Raw genomic sequence first — 24,788 nt, forward strand, 5'->3', positions numbered from 1 at the left:
ATCTAGAAAAGACAAACCAAATTGAGGGACATCCTTCAGAACAATTGAAATATACTCTTCAAAAATATCGATGTCATGAAAGACAAAAACTAAGGAAACATTCCAGATAAAGAGCACTAAAGAGACATGACAGCTTAATGCAATGTGTTACACTAGCAGGGGAGAATGTTTTACAAAATATTACTGGGGCTATTGGCAAAATTAAGCAGATTGCATTTCAGATGATAGTGTTGTTGTTGTTCAATTACTAAGTTGTGTCCAACTTTTTGCAACCCCATGAACTGTAGCACGCCAGGCTTCCTTTTCCTTCACTATCTCCTGGAGTTTGCTCAAATTCACATTCACTGAGATGGTGATGGCATCGAACCATCTCATTCTCTGCCACCCCTTTTGCTTCCTGCCCTCAATCTTTCCCAACATCATGGTCTTTTCCAATGAGTCGGCTCTTCATGTCAGGTGGCCGAAGAATTGGAGCTTCAGCTTGAGAATCAGTCCTTACAGTGAATATTCAGGGTTGATTTACTCTAAGGTTAATTGGTTTTATATCTTTGCTGTCCAAGGGACTCTCAAGAGTGTTCTCCATCACCACAATTTGAAAGTATCAATTCTTCAGTGCTAAGCCTTCTTTATGGTCCAACTCCCACATCTGTACATAACTACAGGAAAAACCATAGCTTTGACTATTAAACAGATGTGGAAACAGTGGCTGACTTTATTTTTCTGGGCTCCAAAATCACTGCAGATGGTGATTGCAGACATGAAATTAAAAGCCGCTTACTCCTTGGAAGGAAACGTATGACCAACCTAGACAGCATATTAAAAAGCAGAGACATTACTTTGTCAACAAAGGTCCGTCTAGTCAAGGCTATGGTTTTTCCAGTGGTCATGTATGGATGTGAGAGTTAGACTATAAAGAAAGCTGAGCGCCAAAGAATTAATGGTTTTGAACTGTGGTGCTGGAGAAGACTCTTGAGAGTCCCTTGGACTGCAAGGAGATCCAACCTAAAGATCCATCATCCTAAAGGAGATCAGTCCTAGGTGTTCATTGAAAGGTCTAATGTTGAAGATAAAACTCCAGTACTTTGGCCACCTGATGAGAAGAGCTGACTCATTGGAAAAGACCCTGATGCTGGGAAAGATTGAGGGCAGGAGGAGAAGGGGACAACAGAGGATGAGATGGCTGGATGGCATCACCAACTCAACGGACATGAGTTTGAGTGAACTCCGGGAGTTGGTGATGGACAGGGAGGCCTGGCGTGCTGCGGTTCATGGGGTCGCAAACAGTCAGACATGACTGAGCGACTGAATTGAACTGACTATTAAATGAACATTAAATTTTCTGAATTTGATCTTAGTCATTACAACTTTGAAGGAAAACATCTCTGTTCTTAGGGGAAACATTTCTTTCATTATTCCTAAGACTGATCACTTACTTCTAACATACCTATCGGAGAAGGCAATGGCAAGTCACTCTGATACTCTTGCCTAGAAAGTCGCATGGACAGAGGAGCCTGGTGGGCTGCAGTCCATGGGGTCTCTACTATGTTACTTGTAATTCTTTTATCAATATACTATTGTTATCTTTGGGCAAATTAAAAATGAGGATATGATATGACTAGATTAATTTCAGTTTTGTTTTTATCTAATTTTTTAATGAAATTTACTGTCTGCATATTGAGTGGATCACAGAATCAAGGAATGAATTGGAACAAGGCTGGAGGAAAAACAAACTAGCATTTGATAATGCCATTTTTAAGGATTTGGTGAGTTTCTTTGGTATGAGGCCCCTGGCTCTTTAATCATGAACTGTTCTCTAGTGGGGCTGTGACTACATTCTACCTCATTAAGTGCCAATTACACTCTTAGACTTCAAATATGATACTTGTGCCTGAATTCCAACTGTCATTATACTAAAACTGCATTAGTATGCTTTTAATTTAAAACCTACAGCCTTCGACAAGTATAGGGGTGAAAGAGAGAAAATTCCATTACAAAACTGCCAATTAAATGGCTGTGGTAAGGGAGAGAAGTTTCAGTCAGGTCCTATAAATATAATCTTTTGAGACTCACCCTGAGGAGGACTTCTCCAGGAGGTCAGACTGGGCAAAGGCCGCTTGTTGGTAGTCCAGCAGCATTTCTCTGGCACTTACTTAAAACGTTTGGTTATTGTCAGGGCCCATCATGGGTGTCTGTCTTCCCTATGATCTATGTGTGTCCCAAGGAAAGACAGACTTACTGCCTTTGACCTCAGTTATCTAACCCAGTTCCTGGCATTCAGATAAAGGTCTGTAAATAGTTAGTGAATTAATCTAAATTTCTGTGTGTGTGTGTGTGTTTTTAAAGCATGTCCAAGTGCATTTATGTGTGTCTCTGCGTCTATATCTAAAAGTCAGGGTCTGATGACTCCAGTGGTCACCTTGCTCACTCTTGTTTTGTATAGAGTTCTAATAAGCTAATCTAGTTTCATGCCTGCAGTAAGAACCAAAAAATGGACCAGAAAAAAAGGGTTTTGTAGTCTGCTTCTAGAAGAGAACATTCATAGCAGCAACAAGTAATACCCCAAGAGAGATGAGAAACAGAAAATTAGGGAAAGTATAAGTCTGGAGACATTTACTATAATTGATGTCTATAAGGACAATGCTGATTCACCAAATGATGATTAGATTGTACTCCATATACTCTGGCTCAACAGACAGCAAAATATATAATGTTTTTAAAAGTTAAAAATGTTATGAAACATTTAAATTGTGGATTTTTTTTTTTTTTTTTTGGACACGTCACTCCTGTCCAGAGTTTAACAGATGGGGAACGGCTATACGTGCATCTTTAATTACTTGTTGTCTTTACTGAATGCTCACAGGGCTCCTGCTTTTAATTTTACAGCAGATGAGTTAGAATATTTTGTATTTCCCCCTTCCAAAAAGACCCCACCAAAAATGAATTACTTTTGTGGCTCTTGACCAAATTTTGTCAGAAATGAAACATGACTTCCCTCAGGCACCTTTGCAATCTCCCGGAGGAGGGACAAGATATGGGCCAGCCCCTTCCCTTCCTCCCACACACTTCCAGTCTTGTCAACACTGCAGCCGCCTGCATGGCAGAGGCAGGTCAGAAAACAGGGCTTTCCCAGCCCTCGGTCCTCTTCCTTCAGCCAGGTTCCCAGCCTCCCACCTTTCTGAAGGGTGACATTCTGAGTACAAGCAGCCTTTGTCAGTCTCCATCAGCACAGGAAGCAAACTCCTGGGAGCCGCTGGGGTGACAGACCCAGAAGCATCAAGGCATGACCAGGGAGCAGTTCATCCAGACAGTTTCACAGGGGCTCCTCGGGAGCCGCTGCCTGCATTTCAGCGCTGCACACGGTGAGGTCCTTGTTTTCAGAGCTCAGAAACAGCTGTCCTGGCCACCCAATTCCTTTGGCCAGAGGCCTTGTACAGAACTCGCTGCCTCTGGAGATCAAGCTTCCAGCTTTCAAGGATGGGGCAGTGCTGCCTCCATCCCAGCCACTCCTTCTAGCTGGCTCACCGCCTTCTCCTCAGATCTCAGAGCCCCACCGGGGAGGGGGAAACTGGAGGCTGACAAAGTCTTTGGGTTCTGCCCAGTTCCTCAGTGCTTGGCCCGCTCTGAGGAATCTGGCTTACTCTTCTCAGCACATCCACACTCCCTCTTTCGCCAGGGATCTGTGCTCTGCAGAGCACGGCAGACGCCTACTGAATTAGATTTATTTGTCTGTGTTTTCAGATAGAGAACCATAAACTGTTCCACTCATTCACTTAAAAAATTTTAAGGACAAAGCTTGTGAGACTTGTAGAAAAAGAAGACAAAAACAGAGCCTACCTTTGGGTCTACATTTTGGCCATTGACATGAAGGGAAATATGAGGAAGAAAAAAAGAAGGTAACAGAAGAGAAAGGGGCCAGGACAGGTTAAAAAGATATAAAGAGATTTAGACAGCAAGGAAGAGAAGCTGCTGCTGCTGCTGCTAAGTCGCTTCAGTCGTGTCCGACTCTGTGCGACCCCACAGACGGCAGCCTACCAGGCTCCCCCGTCCCTGGGATTCTCCAGGCAAGAACACTGGAGTGGGCCGCCATTTCCTTCTCCAATGCATGAAAGTGAAAAGTGAAAGTGAAGAGCAGACATTAAATAATTGAAAAAGAAAGGACTGTACACCTGCAGACCAGACGTGCCTACAGAAAGAGAAAGTCAGAGAGAGAGAGAAAGCCACAGAAAACCAAAATACTATTCACAGAAATAGAGCAGTTCCCTGAGGACAAGCACTGTGTCTCTCTCTCTGTTTCTACTTTCCCCAGAACCAAACACAGTGTCTGACATAGAGCAGGCACCCAAGAAATAGTTGTTGACTGTATAAACGAACAAATGAGACAAACGCATGGAAAGCAGCAGATAAGAAAGAAGCCTGTGTAGTCACTAAGCACAGGTGGACGTAGGTTCTGATCTTGGCTTCGTATCTTCAGATTTGTGTAATTTAGGGTAATGCACTCATTACTTTTTAAATATTTTTGTGTCTCAGTGTCTTAATATGTCAAACAAAATTCTGTTCCAGGTATTTCACTATTTTTTTTCCTATCTCCAAACTACCCTTCCATGTTCTACTTTGTGTCTTTGGGGCTGCAACTTTGCAGATCACACTCTGGCTTTGCCAACTGGCTGAGAAGGAAGAAGAGATTTGCTCCTCCCGTCTGCTTCCTGTTCCTGAGCATCCTTTCCCCCAGAACTTCTTCATAACAGCAGTGGCAGTTCTTTCCTATAGCAGCAACTAAACTCACTTTGCCGTTTTCCTAACACCTGCAGAGTCAGCTTCCCTGGCACCCTTCAGAGACCCCTGGCCCAGCAGAGGCCTGAGGTTCAGGTCTGAAGCTCCCCTCCTCTATATTTCTAAAGTTTAATAAGTTCAGCCTCTTCTTTTGGTTCCCCCAGCCCCAGGGTGGTAGCTGCTTCCTGCTGCCTCCTTGGTATTTAGAGTCCTCTTTCTGCCCTTTTAGTTGCTATGCTCTGCTTAGTCGCTCAGTTGTGTCTGACTCTTTTTGACCCCATGAACTATAGCCCACCAGGCTCCTCTGTCCATGGGGATTCTCCAGACAAGAGTATTGGAGTGGGTTGCCATGCACTCCCCCAGCGAATCTTCCCAACCCAGGGATCAAACTCAGGTCTCCTGCATTGTAGGTGGATTCTTTACTGTCTGAGCCACCAGGAAAACCCAAGAATACCAGAGTGGGTTGCCATTCCCTTTTCCAGGGGAACTTCCCGACCCAGGAATCAAACTGGGGTCTCCTGCATTGCAGGTGGATTCTTTACCAGATGAGCTAACCTGGAAGGCCCCACCCTTTTAGGTACTAGTTATCAATTTTATACCTTGTTAGCAATTATTTCTAAATCATTTTCTCTGTTTAAATGACTAGTACTGTTTCTGCCTCCTGCCTGAATCCTGACTGAAACACGGTAACACTGGTATCATTGAATTGTGAGGATAGCTGTGTACAGTGCTTAGAATATAGCCTGGCTATAGTAAGAACCCAGTAACTATGAGCAGTGTAGTACATGGAGACACAGACAGCACATTTAGACCGTAATACTGGAGGTGAAACAGGTGGGCTTTCACGGAGCAATACATCGACTTTATGACCTTTGGAGACACTGACAGGTGTGCTCTGCCCTTACAGCTCTGGGGCAGACAGAGTATCCAAGTCAGGTCATTGAATCTAACACACCATTGATTGTCAAGTGAAAAGTCAAAGTGTTGGTTGCTCACTTGTGTCTGAGTCAAACCCAGTCTCCTGTATTGCAGGTAGATTCTTTATCATCTGAGCCACGAAGGAAGCCTGATTGTTAAATATACCATTCGTTAATTATATGTATGACTAAGAAAATTGAAAAATTACTACCAATTAAACTAGGATTTTTCAGGTGGTGCTAGTGGTAAAGAATCCACCTACCAAGGTGGTAGGAGATATAAGAGATGTGGATTCCATCCCTGGGTCAGGAAGATTCCCGGGAGAAGGGAATGGCACCCACTCCAGTATTCTTGCCAAGGAAATTTCATGGGCAGAGGAGTCTGGCAGGCTACAGTCCATTGGGCCGCAAAGAGTCAGAACACGACTGAGTGACTGAGCAGACAAACCCATTAAGCTGCGGTGTATTATAGATTGTGAAGCTCATTCTGATGTAGAAATATTAAAATGTGAAAAAAATGTGTGCCTTAGAATTGATGAAACAGTAGTCAGCCCTCTGTATCTCTGGGCCCACATCCATGGATTCAATCATCTGTGAATCAAAAAAATATTTTTAATTTGAGAAAGATCCAAAAAGCAAAACCTTAATTTTCTGTGTGCAGGTAGCTATTTACATAACGTTTACATTGTATTAAATATTATAAGTAATTTAGAGATGATTTCCAGGATGTGCATAGGTTATATGCAAATACTACACCATTGTATATAAAGGACTTGAGAATCCATGGATCCTGGTATCCATGGAGGGTCCCAGAACCAATCCTCTGTGGGTAACAAGGGACAACTGTATTCACATTAAACTTTGGTGACGTTTAGGTAACCCTTGAATAGATCTACAGTCATTCCTTAACCCTTACTCTAGACCACCATTAAAAACACATACATGCATACACACAATTAGGAAAGGTGAAGAAGAAGAAAAGAATTTCCTGGACTTTCATGTATCATTATTTGAGGGTCCCCGAGGATGCCAACAGTTGGCAATTGGCCCCAACAAACGAGATCTTTTGTTTGGTTTAGTCTGCCTATTCTAACTAAGGTCTTACCTCTCTCACCCAACAAAGCCTTCCAGTTTTCTGAGCAAAATAACCTAGTACACAAGTCACAGACTAATCAGAAGTTTGTTTTCTGTTCAAACTGAGAAGGAATGAGAACCTAAAGTGGAAAATGTCCTTGCTTACTAGCGTGACTAGTGGTACGAACTAAATTTATCCTGTGTTCAGATCACTCTGTGGGCTTTTATGCGTCATACTTAAGCTTCAGTCCAAATGTGTTTCTGGAGTAGGGTTACAATCAGAAAAACGAGGAATGAGAAAATAGCTCCTTATGTGTCAATGGATTTCCTGGCCCCAATGAGTTGTTACTATTGCTGGCCCCCACAGCCCCGATCACACTGGGGAATAGCCTGGAACTGACTCCACATCAAGACCACCTATCCCCCTGTAAAGTCATGAACTACAGAAAAGTGCAGAACTGATGGAACTTAAGGAAGGAGAGAGGAAGCAAGAGAGATGGGTGAGCGTGAAACTAATTGGCAGTTGATTTGAAGAAGGAAACAAACTAAGTGCAAGCTCTTCAGACAGTGTCTGTTGACGGAGGCTTATTTTCTTTAATTTTCACACACTGGTCAAACAGGGGAACTGTAATCCATCTCTTTCCCTGCCTTCATCCTCTGACTTGATATGAAGTCAGTAGATCCTCAGCCTCTTCTAAAGCTCTGTCCACCCTGCTGGCACACTTGTTTAAAAATCTTTTCCATGCTTCTCTGTCTCAGCTTGCAATTTTTTTCCTGGGGCTGTGTAAAGAAGAAAATTCAGCACCACCAGGTAAGAATATTGGAAAGGAGGAAGTGTGGGCTGCAAAAGGGGGAGGAAATGAACCTACTGGGCTCGTGTTGTAAGATCCTCAGAAGCCTAAACAAATTGCTGGAAGAGCACCAAGAGAAGACACAGAGAGGGAGGTAGATTAATCAGGTGATGTACTAGGTGTCCTGTTTATTGCACATTTACTACATAACTAGCATTGTGCAGGGCCCCGGGGATGCAAAGACAAATAAGAGAATTCCAGTGTCCAGGAACCCACAGTGTAATCAATCAACCCAATACTTTCCAAAAGTTAAAAGCAGATTGTTGATTCAGGGCCCACAAAAATGACAGAAGAGGAAGTGAGTTAAGAGGCAATCACCCCCAGAATCTTTGTAGTTGCTGTTCTCTCTGGCTGGAAGTTCTCTCCTGCGATACCTTTGTGGCTCACCCAGTCAGCCATGCTCAGAAAAGAGCTAGCATCAAGGAGACAATGGTACGATGGGTGAATCTGTAGGGTCTGTGACACCCCTGAGATCCTCTTATCAAAGACCAAATCTCTTACCATATTATTCAACAACATTTTGCTCATAGCACTTTCTTTCCCCACATGTGTGCCAACTTTCCTCTGTGCTAAATTTCTCAGAGGTGATCAGTATTTCTGATAATATATTCTGGGATAAGTCCCTAACAGAAAGATAAGTCGTGCCCACTCCTTGGTGGCTCAATAGCAGTCATGGGTCCTGGAGCTCCAGGTTGCATGGCAGTAGTGAGGCTCTAATTGGAAGTCAAAGGCATGCTGATGCTGGCTGGCATGGCTCACAAGAATAAAAGACTAGAGTCTTAAGAATTTTGCAAACTGGTTAATCACATGTTTATAGCTTGAAATCAGCCATATGTGAGTATTGAAACCATAGAGATTAGCCAGCAGTACACACCAGTCTTTTCCTTCTGTGAAGCTGGTTGTTATCTATTTACTAGCACACCATTGCTAAGGATGATCCTTCTGGATTACAGGGAACAGATTTGACCAAATAGTTCCTTTAACAAAAACAAGACGCAGCTTGTGAAAGGCGACAGAGAACGGTATCCTCCTTGATCCTGAGCCTCCTCACATGCTCCGTGCTCAACAACTCCTTGAAGCAGGAATGGCAAACTTTGTAAAGAGCCAAATAGTTAATATTTTCAGCTTTGCAGGTCATCCTGTCACTGTTGCTACTATTCAATTCTGCCTTTATAGCACAAAAACAACCAAGGACAATATGTAAATGTTGGGTGTATCAGTCTTCCAACAGAATTTTGTTTATGGACACTGAAATTTGAATTTCATATCATTTTCATGTGTCTCAAAATATTCTTCTTTCAATCTCTTTCAGTCACTTATAAATATAAAATCTACTCTCAGGTCACCATCTACCCAAAATCAGACTGGATCTGGCCCATGGGCTGTAGAGTGCCCAATTATACAAAGTGTAGTGTTGGGGGCTATATTCTGCCTTGAAGTATAATGTTGTAAGATACTGAATTGTATTGAAGATGGAAAAGACATCAACGTGTCTCAATGAATAGAAATAACCACTTTTATTTATTTTTTATTTTTTGGCTGTGCCAGGTCTTCATTGCAGCTCAGGGGCTCTTCATTGCTGCACACAGGTTTTCTCTAGTTCTCTTTCTTGAGCAGGGGCTACACTCTAGTTGAGGTGTGTGGGTTTATTGTGGTGGCTTCTCTTGTTGCGGAGCACAGGCTCTAGGTGTTCGGGCTTCAATAGTTGTAGCTCATGGGCTCCAGAGTGTGGGCTGACTAATTGTGGTGCCTGGGTTTAGCTGTGGGATCTAGTTGCCTGATTGTGGGTTGAACCCATGTCCTCTGCATTGGTAGACAAATTCTTAACCACTGGAACACCAGGGAAGTCCTGACAACTCTCATTATTGACTAGTGTATGTACCAAGTGCTGTCCTAGGAAATCTATATACTTTCACTCACTTAATCCTTAATATGATCAAAAAATAAATACTATTATTGAGGCTTAGGGAAGAAAAATACCATGACCAAAGTCCCACAGTGGGAATATGGCAGAGCTGGCTGAAGTTTAGACTCAACTTTTTCCCTCATTTGAAACTTGTAATTTTAGCCTATACCACCCCTGTTTGGAATCCGGGGTCTTACCACTAGCTCACAGATCTTCCCTCCTTCAGCCGGTCATTTGCAGCTACTCCCACTTTCCTTCTTTTGTCTCCATTCACAGGACCTAGAAGCCATCCAGCAAACTTACTTCAGAAGACTAAAAAGATGGGCAAAGTCACTTGCAAGTGACTTTTTTCAAGAACTACATAAAATATGAAAGTAGATTGAATAGCATTTGCAATGTGTTTCTAAAGCATTAGACTAAAAAGAGGACTTTGGGTCACACGAGGATTAAGCAGAGTCCCTGGTTGGACCTCATCCTTGACTGACAAAAAGACCAGCTCATGTCTAAGGGGCTAGGAAGACAATGCTTCACACCATTTCAAAGAATAAGACAAAGAAAACGAATTCTTGAGAGGACAGTGACTCCTGGCAGGAAAAAAAAATTATTTGGGAGTTGTATGTGTCTTTGTGTGTGTGTATTTATGGAAATAATATTCAGAAAAAGGAAAAAATGTAAATTGCAAGGTTAAATTATTTCTAGTAGATTAAATATCATAATTTCTGTAATTATCTTACCACTATTTTAGTAAAAAAATCGATGAAATTAATTTAAAATGTTAATATTTTTAGATCTAAATGAAATGTTTCACTATTAACACAATTTTTTAAATGCATAAAACAAATAGTATGACTGAATAAAAGATAGATTTTTATGTAGAACATACACAACTGTTTAACTGGAGTTCTAAGGTAAATCAGAGGGATGGTGACCTGAGTGCAATTGAGTGGTGTCCTGACAATGATTTTCCAGTTTAGGTCAACTCTAACCACAGATGATCCTTCACTTGGACATTAATTTTACTCAGCTTCGAAATAAGCCCAATCTATCTTTGCTAATAAAACTCAGAAATCCAGGCACACAGTTAAAGGGAACCTTTGGTTCAACCCTGAAGAGCAGGATAAACATTCACTGGTTTATGGAGAAAGTTGCTTTGTCTCCTTAGGAAGCCAACTCTTTAGATAGTAAAATGCCTGGCCTGCTTAACCTTGAAAAAGGTCAAGCTACTGGTGATGAAATCCAGGCTTCAAAAAAAAAGAACCAGATGTCAGAATGGAAATGGTCAAGGTGACAGATGGTATCTAGTGCTGCTGAGGATTGTGGGAAACAGGCACAAGTATGTACTTTTGATGGCAGTGTAAACTGGTAAGCCTTCCTAGGGGAAAACTTGACAGCATGTAGAAAAGCTTTTTTTTCAAAAGTCTTTGACTTAGAAGTTCCACCCCTAGAAATTTACCCTAAGCCAATAGTTGAATAAATGTGTTAGGATGAACAAACAGGATGTTAATTGCTGGAGAGATTATGGTACTGATAAATTTGAAATGACCCAAATGTAATCAATAGAAATTTAGTTAAATAATTATGGCATATCTATACAATGAAAACCATGAAGCCACTAACTAGAATGATTTGGCTATATGTTTATAGGCATGAAAATATAGATGTTTATATGTTGCTACGTGGGAAAAAGTGTCCTCTGATTCTATACACTTTGCTATACACCTAAGACTAACACAACACTGTAAATCAACTATACTTCCATGACAACTAAAGATAAAACGAAAGTTAATTCTGATCCTGACATCTGCTAGTTGGTCCTCTAACACAGGCTTCTCAGAGGTTGAGATATTCAAGCGATTTCCATTCTTCTAGGGTCTTAGCATGAAGTGAAGTGAAAGTTGCTCAGACGTGTCCGACTCTTTGAGACCCCGTGGTCCATGGAATTCTCCAGGCCAGAATACTGGAGTGGGTAAGCTATTCCCTTCTCCAGAGGCTCTTCCAAATCCAGGGACTGAACCTAGGTCTCCTGCATTGCAGGTGGATTCTTTACCAGCTGGGCCATGAGGGAAACCCAAGAACACTGGAGTGGGTAGCCTCTCCCTTCTTCAGCAGATCTTCCTGACCCAGGAATCAAACCAGGGTCTCCTTCATAGCAGGCAGATTCTTTACCAAAGGAGTTAAGAGGGAACCTTTTAGTATATATGTGTATATATATTCACACAAATTTAATTTGTAGAGTACCACAGACTATAGTCCTATAATAGGCTACAAGTTTAAAGTGGTATGATGAAATTCTTTGTCCCAGCCCTTTCAGACTGTCTCTAGGCCTGACTGTATGCTCCTTTGGGGATATCAAAAATCAAAATATCCAAAGTCAAAATTTGAGGCTTTTTGGCACATATGCCTTGAGTCATATGGGCCTTCTGACACTCTTATAAGAGGCTCTCCCTCTGTCCCAAGCTGGACTACTTCAGTACAACAGCATACTCCATTCTATCCAGCCCCTAATTTTTCCTCATTCTGGTTTTTCTAGGCTGTAACCTGAGTCTCTTGGCCCACAGCTCTCAAAATATATTCTCCTCAGAGTACCTCAATGCAGTGGCTTTTACATTGGAGAATCTGGCCTCTTTCAACCCCACTGTGAGAAGTGTAGCTGCCAGCAGCAGCATAGTAAGGGCCCAACACCACATCATGGTTTCTCTGTTGCCTGAAGAACGCAAAGTTCTAGAAAGAGTGATTTGGGAGCTTGGCAAGATGACGAAGTCACTGATGGGGGAACCACAGTGCTAGCAGTAGACCAAGAAGCATTAGACACCTGCCTGTGTTCAGAGGGCAGCTACGCAACGCTGGAGTGGCTATGAGGAGATACCCCATGTCCAAGGTCAGAGGAACCCCAGTAAGATGGTAGGCACTGGAGCGGCTGTGAGGAGATACCCCATGTCCTGCCCAAAGGCAAAGGAGAAACCAAAGAAAGATGGCAGGAGGGGCAGATTTGCATTTAGAATCAAACCCCATTCCCTCCAGAGACGCTCTGAGGGCTCAAACAAATCCTGTGCGCACCAGAACCCAGGGACCCCACAGAGACTGAGACAGAACTGTGTTTGAGTGTCTCCTGAGGAGGTGTGGGTCAGCAGTGGCCTGCCACAGGGACAGGGGCTCTGGGTGCAGCATACTTGAGTATGGCATAAGCCCTCTTAGAGGAGGTCACCATTAACCCCACCGTAGAGCTGCCAGAACTTACACAGGACTGGGAATTAGACCCTTGGAGGGCACAAACAGAACTCTGTGTGCACCAGGACCCAGGAGAAAGGAGCAGTGACCCCACAAGAGACTGACCCAGACTTTCCTGTGAGTGTCCAGGAGTCTCCAGCGGAGGGGTGGGTCGGTGGTGGCCTGCTGCTGGGTCTGGGGTACTGAGTGTAGCAGTATATGAATGGGATCTTTTGAAGGAGTCGCCATTATCTTCATTACCTCTACCAGAGTTTGGCCCCAAGTAAATAACAGGGAGGGAACACAGCTCCACCAATCAACAGAAAATTGAGTTAAAGATTTACTGAACATGGCCCCGCCCATCAGAACAAGAATGGTTTCCCCTTCAGGCAGTCTCTCCCATCAGGAAGCTTCCATAAGCCTCTTATCTTTCTCCATCAGAGGGCAGACAGACTGAAAACCACAATCACAGAAAACTAACCAATCTAATCACATGGACCACAGCCGTGTCTAACTCAATGAAACTATGAGCTATTCTGTGTAGGATTACCCAAGATGGATGGGTCATGGTGGAGAATTCTGACAAAACTGTTCTGAACAGTTCAGTTCAGTTCTGTCACTCAGTCGTGTCCGACTCTTTGCGACCCCATGAATCTCAGCACGCCAGGCCTCCCTGTCTATCACCAGCTCCCGGAGTTCACCCAAACTCATGTCCATCAAGTTGGTGATGCCATCCAGCCATCTCATCCTCTGTCATCCCCTTCTCCTCCCGCCCCCAATCCCTCCCAGCATCAGGGTCTTTTCCAATGAGTCAACTCTTTGCATGAGGTGGCCAAAGTATTGGAGTTTCAGCCTCAGTATCATTCCTTCCAATGAACACCCATGACTGGTCTCCTTTAGGATGGACTGGTTGGGTCTCCTTGCAGTCCAAGGGACTTGCAAGACTCTTCTTCAATACTACAGTTCAAAAGCATCAATTCTTTGGTGATCAGTTTTCTTCACAGTCCAACTCTCACATCCATACATGACCACTGGAAAAACCATAGCCTTGACTAGATGGAACTTTGTTGGCAAAGTAATGTCTCTGCTTTTTAATATGCTGTCTAGATTGGTCATAACTTTTCTCCCAAGGAGTAAGCGTCTTTTAATTTCATGGCTGCAATCACCATCTCCAGTGATTTTGGAGCCCAAAAAATAGTTTCTCACTGTTTCTATTATTTCCCCATCTATTTGCCATGAAGAGATGGGACCTGATGCCATGATCTTAGTTTTCTGAATGTTGAGCTTTAAGCCAACTTTTTCACTCTCCTCCTTCACTTTCATCAAGAGGCTCTTTAGTTCTTCTTCCTTTCTGCCATAAAGGTGGTGTCATCTGCATATCTGAGGTTATTGATATTTCTCCTGGCAATCTTGATTCCACCTTGGGCCTCATCCAGCCCAGCCTTTCCTTTCTCATGATGTACTCTGCATATAAGTTAAATAAGCAGGATGACAATATACAGCCTTGAAGTACTCCTTTCCCGATTTGAAACCAGTCTGTGGTTCCATGTCCAGTTCTAACTGTTGCTTCCTGACCTGCATATAGGTTTCTCAGGAGGCAGGTCAAGTGGTCTGGTATTCCCATCTCTTTCAGAACATCCACAGTTTTTTCTGATCCACACGGTCAAAAGTTTTGTCATAGTCAATAAAGCAGAAATATATGTTTTTCTGGAACTCTCTTGCTTTTACTATGATCCAGCAGATGTTGGCAATTTGATCTCTGGTTCCTCTACCTTTTCTAAAACCAGCTTGAACATCTGGAAGTTCACAGTTCACATATTGCGAAAGCCTGGCTTGGAGAATTTTGAGCATTACTTTACTAGCATGTAAGATGAGTGCAATTGTGCAGTAGTTTGAGCATTCTTTGGCATTGCCTTTCTTTGGGATTGGAATGAAAACTGACTTTTTCCAGTCCTGTGGCCACAGCTGAGTTTTCCAAATTTGCTGGCATATTGAGTGCAGCACTTTCACAGCCTCATCTTTCAGGATTTGAAATAGCTCAACTGGAATTCCATCACCTAAAGATAGGACACTAAAAGATGAACTCCTGAGGTTGGTAGGTATCCAATATGCTACTGAAGATCATTGGAGAAATAACTCAAAAAGAATGAAGAATCAGAGTCAAAGCAAAAACAATACCCAGAAGTGGACGTGACTGGTGATGGAAGCAAGGTCTGATGCTGTAAAGAGCAATATTGCATAGGAACCTGGAATGTTAGGTCCATGAATCAAGGCAAATTGGAAGTGCTCAAACTTGGGAGATGGCAAGAGTGAACATCAAAATTTTAGGAATCGGTGAACTAATGGACTGGGATGGGTGAATTTAACTCAGATGACCATTATATCTACTATTGTGGTCAAGAATCCTTTCGAAGAAATTGAGTAGCCATCATCATCAACAAAAGAGTCTTAAATGCAATACTTGGATGTAATCTCAAAAATGACAGAATGATCTCTGTTTGTTTCCAAGGCAACCATTCAATAGCATGGTAATCCAAATCTATGCCCTGACCAGTAATGCTGAGGAACCTGAAGTTGAACAGTTCTGTGAAGACCTACAACACCTTCTAGAACTAACACCCAAAAAGATGTCCTTTTCATTATAAGGGAATGGAATGCAAAAGTAGGAAGTCAAGAAATACCTGGAGTAACAGGCAAATTTGGCCTTGGAGTACAGAATAAAGCAGGGCAAAATCTAACAGAGTTTTGCAAGAAAAGACCCTCTTCCAACAACACATGGAAGAGAATGCTCTACACATGGACATCACCAGATGGTCAACACTGAAATCAGATTGATTATATTCTTTGCAGCCAAAGATGGAGAAGCTCTATATTGTCAGCAAAAACAAGACTGGGAGCTGACTGTGGCTCAGATCATGAACTCTTTATTGCCAAATTCAGACTTAAATTGAAGAAAGTAAGGAAAACCACTAGACCATTCAGGTATGATCTAAATCAAATCCCTTATGATTATACAGTAGAAGTGAGAAATAGATTTAAGGGACTACATCTGATAGAGTGCCTGAAAAGCTATGGACGGAGGTTCGTGACATTGTACAGGAGACAGGGATCAAGACCATCCCCAAGAAAAAGAAATTCAAATAAGCAAAATGACTGAGGAGGCCTTACAAATATCTGTGAAATGAACAGAAGCAAAAAGTAAAGGAGAAAAGGAAAGATATACCCATTTGAATGCAGAATTCCGAAGAAGAGCAAGGAGAGATAAGAAAGCCCTCCTCAGTAATCAATGAAAAGAAATAGAGGAAAACAATAGAATGGGAAAGACTAGAGATCTCTTCAAGAAAATTAGAGATACCAAGGGAACATTTCATGCAAAGATGGGCTCAATAAAGGACAGAAATGGTATGGACTTAACAGAAGCAGGAGATATTAAGAAGAGGTGGCAAGAATACACAGAAGAACTATATAGAAAAGATCTTCACGACCCACATAATCACGATGGTGTGATCACTCACCTAGAGCCAGACATCCTAGAATGTGAAGTCAGACAGGCCTTAGGAAGCATCACTAAAACAAAGCTAGTGGAGGTGATGGAATTCCAGTTGAGCTCTTTCAAATCCTGAAAGATGATGTTGTGAAAGTGTTGCACTCAATATGCCAGCAAATTTGGAAAACTCAGCAGTGGCCACAGGACTGGAAAATGTCAGTTTTCATTCCAATCCCAAAGAAAGGCAATGCCAAAGAATGCTCAAACTACTGCACAATTGCACTCATCTCACAGGCTAGTAAAGCAATGCTCAAATTCTTCAAGCCAGGTTTCAAGAATGCATTAACCGTGACCTCAGTCATTTTGCTTCCAGATGTTCAAGTTGGTTTTAGAAAAGGCAGAGGAACCAGAGCTCCCACTGCCATCATCCATTGGATCATTGAAAAAGCAAGAGAGTTCCAGAAAAACATATATTTCTGCTTTATTGACTATGACAAAGCCTTTGACTGTGTGGATCACAACAAACTGTGGAAAATTCTGAAAGAGATGGGAATACCAGACCACCTGACCTGCCTCCTGAGAAACCTATATGCAGGTCAGGAAGCAACAGTTAGAACTGGACATGGAACCACAGACTGGTTTCAAATCGGGAAAGGAGTACTTCAAGGCTGTATATTGTCATCCTGCTTATTTAACTTATATGCAGAGTACATCATGAGAAAGGAAAGGCTGGGCTGGATGAGGCCCAAGGTGGAATCAAGATTGCCAGGAGAAATATCAATAACCTCAGATATGCAGATGACACCACCTTAATGGCAGAATGTGAAAAAGAACTAAAGAGCCTCTTGATGAAAGTGAAAGAGGAGAGTGAAAAAGTTGGCTTGAAGCTCAACATTCAGAAAACTAAGATCATGGCATCAGGTCCCATCTCTTCATGGCAAATAGATGGGGAAATAATAGAAACAGTGAGAAACTATTTTTTGGACTCCAGAATCACTGGAGATGGTGATTGCAGCCATGAAATTAAAAGACGCTTACTCCTTGGAAGAAAAGTTATGACCACCTAGACAGCATATTAAAAAACAGAGACATTACTTTGCCAACAAAGATTTGTCTAGTCAAGGCTATGGTGTTTCCAGTAGCTATGTATGGATGTGAGAGTTGGACTATAAAGAAAGCTGAGTGCTGAGGAATTGATGCTTTTGAACTGTGGTGTTGGAGAAGACTCTTGAGAGTCCCATGGACTGCCAGGATATCCAATCAGTCCATTCTAAAGGAAATCAGTTCTGAATATTCATTGGAAGGACTGATGTTGAAGCTGAAACTCCAATATTTCAACCACCTGATACAAATAACTGACTCATTTGAAGAGATTCTGATGCTGGGAAGGATTGAAGGTGGGAGGAGAAGGGGTCAACAGAGGATCAGATGGTTGGATGGTATCACCGACTCGATGGACATGAGTTTGAATAAGCTCCAGTCGTTGGTGATGGTTGGGGAAGCCTGGTGTGCTGCAGTCCATGGGGTCACAAAGAGTCGAACATGACTGAGAGACTGGACTGAACTGAATTGAACTGTGATTAAAGAAACATATAGATACAGATATAGACCAAGACCACAGCTGCCTTAATGTTGCAGCGAGCTCCAAACTAAAAGCAGGAGTTTTTTCAACTTTTCTGCATAACGAAGAGACGAAGAGACGAGGCCCTGCCCAGATGCCACATTTGAATGATTGAATAGACAAGGCTTCCGCATTCTCAACAAGACGGAGATGGATCACTCACAGTGATTTTTTGGAAAGGAAGCAACTGAGCCAACAACGATGACATTCCTTGATTTGTCACATCCCCTTGTGAGATGAAGAGGAGTAGACAGACACTGGGAACTCAGTGTACTCATGCAGTTACCATGGGCAGCTGAGAAAGGGTGGAAGAAGAAACAAATGTAAGATACTCCAAAGCTCCTCTGTAAGCTACGTGAACATCAGGAATGGACACAACAGACAGATAAGTCTGGCAAGTGGTGCTGCGGACAGAGCAAATGCTCTGGAAAACACTTTTTTTGGTTGTTAAGTTTTGAACATTCTGTTCAGAGACATCAAAAGTCCACACAAGGCCTCTCCCTTATTTTACTTACAAATCAATTTATATAATAGATTATATTATTAAATAATTATTACATAAACTAATTTCCATTTATTCCCACCACCACCACCATGCTTTCACCATAGCCAGTCATTTTAATGTGTTTAGTGTAGATGTTTTTATTTGTCAGTCTTTTTGCAAAACATGTAATGCTTTGTGTTCATGCTTTTTTTTTTTTTTGCTGTGTATGTGGCTTTCTGGATTTTAGTTCCCTGACCAGGTATCAAACCCATGCCCTCAGCATTGAAAGTTGAGGGTCTTAACCACTGGATGACCAGAGAACCCCCCATCAATTTTTAAATTACATAAGTGGTTATGTTAAACATCTCATTCTCTTTTCTACGTTTTCTGCTAAATCACTAACTATTAGCAAGGCTATTTGTTGGTGTATTCCATATTGTTGTATGTAGATCTATTGCCGTGTACACACATGTAATCCATTTTTAACTTCCCCAATCATGTGCATTCACAGCATTTCACCCATCTGCTTTCCCAGTGATAGACAGACACTCACAATCTATATTGCAATTAACACTATTGTATACGTTCTCTTATGAACCTATGTGAGAATATCCCTGGCATATGTACCCAGGAGTTATAGTGTTGGAACACTGGATGTGTATATACCTAGTGTGACTTAAATTCTATAAGACTGCTTACCAGAATGGCTGCACCAATCTCTACTTGCATTCAGTTCATTTCAGTTCAGTTCAGTCGCTCAGTCGTGTCCGACTCTCCACGACCCCATGAATCACAGCACGCCAGGCCTCCCTGTCCATCACCAACTCCCAGAGTTCACTCTAACTCATGTCCATCGAGTCGGTGATGCCATCCAGCCATCTCATTCTCTGTCGTCCCCGTGTCCTCCCACCCTCAATCCCTCCCAGCATCAGAGTCTTTTCCAGTGAGTCAACTCATAGCATGAGGTGGCCAAAGTATTGCAGTTTCAGCTTTAGCATCAGTCCTTCCAATGACACCCAGGATTGATCTCCTTTAGAATGGACTGGTTGGATCTCCTTGCAGTCCAAGGGACTCTCAAGAGTCTTCTCCAGCACCACAGCTCATTAACACTGTGTAAAAATTCCTCTCTCCACATCCCCAGGGCAGGAACCATTTACAAGAGGTAGGTTACACTATGGAGCCCTTCCTTTTTAGAAAATGGACCTTGTGCGTCTTGCTCCCGGACTAAATGCCTGAGCACAGCACTTGAGGAACTCCTGGGAGTTGGTACTGAGATAATCATTTCTCAGGTTCCCTGGATAAAAAGTGTATTAATGAGCCTCAATGCTGTTCAGTCATTTTTTGAATGCTTACTAAAAGCAAAGCTCCAAGATAATGTAGAAAATCTCATGGGGTCTGTGGTTTTTTCTGGATTTAGGAATTAGTGGGGAAGAATGACATTAATTCAGGTTCCTACAAATAACCACAAGCTTGCAGTGTTATGAGTGAGAATGCCGTGGGGAAATTTACCTAAGCAAGAGTGAAAGTACCACGATGAAGGGAGTGTTTAATACTGTATATTAGCTTCTAGAAGAGTGCCTGACACTGGTTGGCCTCATTAAATATTTGCTGAATAAAGGACGAAAAGAATAGAAAGTCAAGGTTGAGGTAAGATTTCCCCAAGAACGTGATGTTTGAACCAAGCCTTGGAAGGTGAGCATGGTTACTAAGGGCAAGATGATGGTGGCAGTAGTGGTGGTGCCAGGAGTTCTTCCAGGTGGGGAGTTGGGGAACAACTAACCAACCTGTGGAGATACCCTTACATGGCACCTCAGACAGTGGGTTCTGGAATGCTGATCCCTCTTCTCAATGAAGCTGTTGGGACCAAGTTCAGACCTGTGAGCAGGGTCAAAGGCAATATGAAACCCTGCCACCATGGGTCAGCTGACACGTTTCCATAGAATGAACTGGCGAATTTTTTTGCAATGCAATGAAAAGAGAAAAAATTTGCAATCGAGAACAACCTGAATTTAAATTGTGCCACTCTATCTCTTAGCAGCTAAGTAAACATGTGCAAGTTACCTAACCTCTTATAGTTTCCACATGAGTGAAAAACAAGATGATGGCAAAAACTTAACAGGGGCTTTGAGAAAATTAAATGAGATATGTTATATTTATAAGATATTTAATAATAAGAGGTATTATGATGATGATAACAGCTAACTACTGCTGAACATATTTGCAGAGCTCTTTACATAAGTTCTTTTTTTTATTTCATGTATTTATGTCATAGGATTTTGTTCACACAAAAGCACTTAGAACAGTGCTTGACACGAAAACACTCAAAAAGTGTTAGATATTGTCACACAAGTATCCTCACTTTATAGATGAGGAAACTGGCATTTGGAGGGGTTAAGTAACTTACCCAAATTCCCGTATCTAATAAGTGGCAGAACACACTAACAAGCAGACAGGATCAAACACAATCTCAGCTTCGCCAACACTGCGTGGTGCTGACACGCAATGGGTCTCAAAATACCTACCAGCCTCTCTCACCACCCGCCCCCCATGGATCTTCCCACCTCCCTCTCACCCACCCACTTTCCTCTCTTAAGTAGTAGGTAGCAATGAGGAGCTCCAGAAAGGTCTTCAAGAGTGAAGAGAACTATTGGTGACAGCATGAAGCATCTAAGCATTCCTCTGTACACACACACACACAAACACAGAACTTACAGATACTTATGACAGGCGGAAGACAGGCCATAAGTATTGTAAATGGTCTGAGACAGACACAATAAAATGTGTCCAACTTATTTGGCGGCACTCTAAACCTATATGACAAATAGTGGTAGATTTCATAAACCTCGTTTAAAATTGGAGGTAATTTAAATTAGATGCTAAAGCTGAAACTGCAATACTTTGGCCACCTCATGTGACGAGTTGACTCACTGGAAAAGACTCTGATGCTGGGAAAGGTTGGGGGCGGGAGGAGACGGGGACGATAGAGAATGAGATGGCTGGATGGCATCACCGACTCTGTGGACATGAGTTTGAGTGAACTCCGGGAGTTGGTGATGGACAGGGAGGCCTGGCGTGCTGTGATTCATGGGGTCACGGAGAGTCGGACACGACTGAGCGACTGAACTGAACTGAACTGAAGTCATTTCCTCACTTTTCCTTGAAGAAACAGGAAATTTTCATGATGGTGCCTGACAATTACTACCTATTTAATTTTTTTGGGAATCCACAATTGGGCTGAATCCTAGATTCAGAATCTAGGTTGGTGAATTCCAGGTAGTCACTGTATTTTGTTTTAAACAAGATAAACCCAAGGCATGAAGAAGTTCAGGTATTCTGGAGAGAGAATAAATCATTTGAAATAGACAAATGGAAGCCTGAAACATTCTTTTCTCTCTCTCTTTGTGCATTTATTTTCCAAGGAAAATTTCGCTCACATGGAGTAATCTGTTTTCTGAGAAAGTTGAAGAATTCTCTTGGGATCTCTTGAGGCTCTGGTAGAAGGTACAGTGATTAAGTAACTCGGCCCAGATGAAGAGCCAAAAGTTTTATATAGACTTTTCCCAGGCTCCTTTCTCTTGCTCTCCCCTCCCAAAATTCCTCACGTTTTTAACCCTACGATCTCTCCGAGCTCATGGATTTTCAAGAAGCATACTCACCGGAGACAAAAAGGATTTATTTTACAAGGCAATCTAAATATCTTGGGGTTTCCACCAGGCACAGAAAGGACTTCTGGCAGTGTGGAAATGTGCAGACCCAGGGAAGGGGAAGAAATCCTCAGACCAATGAGCAGCGATTCCTGACAGATTTGTGGAGACCTCAAACATGTTCTCAGGAAGAGGGATACGACTGAGTCTCTAACAAAGATTCATAGCATAACCATGCTAAAGGAAAACTGCTAAAACACACACACACACAAACAAAATGGGAGGAAAGGAAACGGAGGGGAAAATGTAGATGACTTAGACGAGGTGTGTGCATGCTAAGTGGCCTTCAGACTCTGGGACTCTATGGACTATAGCCCACCAGGCCCCTCTGTCCATGGGATTTTCCAGGCAAGAATACTGGAGTGGGTTGCCATTTCCTTCTCCAGGGTATCTTCCAGACCACATGATTGAACCTGTCTCTCTTCTGTCTCCTGCCTTGGAAAGCAAGTTCTTTATCACTAGTACCACCTGGGAAGCCCCAGATGACTTAGATTAGGTGCAGTTTATATTAATGACATGCTAGGCAGGATTTGAAGGAATTGTATGACAAGATGAGAAAATAAAATCTAAAAATAAATCTGAAAGAAGATACAGAATGTATTTTTTCAGGGAAGGTTTACAAACTAAGGAGATCGTGTTTCCTCATAAATAGAGATGGATTTCCAGCTGGGAATGATTCTATAGAAAAAATTATCAACAAATCCTTCTCCAATTAGGACATTCCCTTTTCTCCTGAACTGGAGCACCACAAATAGTAAAAAGTGTTTGTGAGTGTGTGTGTGTATGTGTGTGTGTGTGAATTGTTATCTAGATAAATGTGTACTGTGTGTCATATTGATTTTCTGGTAGTTCAACACTAATCTGGAAGATCACAATCAAGTGTGTAGAAATCCAACTATATTTCAAACAATTCTTGGATTCTTTTTAAAATCAGGAAACAGCACCCCTGTATCATTTTTCTCCTCTTCTGGTAAGTACCATTCATTAAACTGCTAGTATTTAAAAAAAAAAAAAAATTCGGAGAAGGCAATGGCAAGCCACTCCAGTCCTCTTGCCTAGAAAATCCCATGGATGGAGGAGCCTGGTGGGCTGCAGTCCGTGGGGTCGCTAAGGGTCAGACACGACTGAGCGACTTCATTTTCACTTTTCACTTTTACACATTGGAGAAGGAAATGGCAACCCACTCCAGTGTTCTTGCCTGGAGAATCCCAGGGACGGGGGAGCCTGGTGGGCTTCCGTCTATGGGGTCACACAGAGTCGGACACTACTGAAGTGACTTAGCAGCTTAGCATTTTAAAAATTTGGCCTAATCCTCAAAATACCTCAGGAGGAAATGTGGCAAGTGTTACCACTACAATTCTCCAGAGATTAAAGAGAATGCACTTACCAGGCCAGTGATGGAAGTGAACATAAACACCAGATATCGTTACTCACAGTTTAGTGAGAAATCCATGACACAAGATCATTTTCTTGCCTCTAGAATTCAGAAATAAACTGTGCTTCATTTAAACTTTAAAACTTAAGTTTTCTTTAGCAAAAATAAAAAGAAGCTATACTGTTAGAGGAATCAGAGATCAAATTGCCAACATCCGTCGGATAATTGAAAAAGCAAGAGAGTTCCAGAAAAACATCTACTTCTGCTTTATTGACTATGACAAAGCCTTTGACTGTGTGGATCACAACAAACTGTGGAAAATTCTGAAAGAGATGGGAATACCAGGCCACCTGACCTGCCTCCTGAGAAATGTGTATGGAGGTCAAGAAGTAACAGTTAGAACTGGACATGGAACCACAGACTGCTTCCAAATCAGGAAAGGAGTACGTCAAGTCTGTATATTGTCACCCTGCTTATTTAACATATATGCAAAGTACATCATGAGAAATGCTGGGCTGGAGGAAGCACAAGCTGGAATCAAGATTGCCAGGAAAAATATCAATAACCTCAGATATGCTGATGATACCACCCTTATGGCAGAAAGTGAAGAAGAACTAAAGAGCCTCCTCATGAAAGTGAAAGAGGAGAGTGAAAAAGTTGGCTTAAAGCTCAACATTCAGAAAACTAAGGTCATGGCATCTGGTCCCATCACTTCATGGCAAATAATTGGGGAAACAATGGAAACAGAAATTTTATTTTGGGAGGCTCCAAAATCACTACAGATGGTGACTGCAGCCATGAAATTTTAAAAGACACTTGGTCCTTGAAAGAGAAGTTAGGACCAACCTAGGCAGCATATTAAAAAGCAGAGACAAAGGTCTGTCTAGTCAAAGCTATGGTTTTTCCAGTGGTCATGTACGGATGTAAGAGTTAGACTATAAAGAAAACTGAGCACCGAAGAGTTGATGCTTTTGAACTGTGGTGTTGGAAAAGACTCTTGAAAGCCTCTTGGACTGCAAGGAGATCCAACCAGTCCATCCTAAAGGAAATCAGTCCTAAATATTCATTGGAAGGACTGATGCTGAAACTCCAACACTTTGGCCACCTGATGCAAAGAGTTGACTCATTGGAAAAGACCCTGACTCTGGGGAAGATTGAAAATGGGAGAAGGGGACGATAGAGGATGTGATGGTTGGATGGCATCACGGATGCGATGGACATGAGTTTGAGTAAGCTCCAGGAGTTGGTGATGGACAGGGAAGCCTGGAGTACTGCAGTCTATGGGTCCACAAATAGTTGGTCACGGCTGAGTAACTAAACTGAACTGATACTGTTAGATTCCTTTTTGCACACAGCACCAAGTTATTCACTCAATTCAGTGAAGAAAAAAGA

General features: G+C 42.2%; 1 long non-coding RNA gene across 2 annotated transcripts in view; it reads left to right on the forward strand.

Moving 5' to 3' along the window:
• The window catches only part of LOC129537039 (uncharacterized), a 30,608-nt gene extending 16,102 nt beyond the window's left edge, over positions 1 to 14,506 (forward strand). Inside the window, exons 3-4 of one of the 2 annotated variants that reach the window (XR_008681917.2) lie at positions 11,388 to 11,484; positions 12,049 to 14,506. This is a non-coding gene — a long non-coding RNA (uncharacterized LOC129537039). Of the gene's footprint in view, positions 1 to 11,387 lie in introns of both variants that reach the window. The other variant, XR_008681916.2, reaches the window with a different exon arrangement.
• Positions 14,507 to 24,788: the final 10,282 nt, after the last annotated feature.

This window comes from Moschus berezovskii, chromosome 6 (genome assembly GCF_049115385.1).
Source record: "Moschus berezovskii isolate FMDL1 chromosome 6, NW_MosBer_1.0, whole genome shotgun sequence".
In the NCBI taxonomy this organism is placed as follows: domain Eukaryota; kingdom Metazoa; phylum Chordata; class Mammalia; order Artiodactyla; family Moschidae; genus Moschus; species Moschus berezovskii.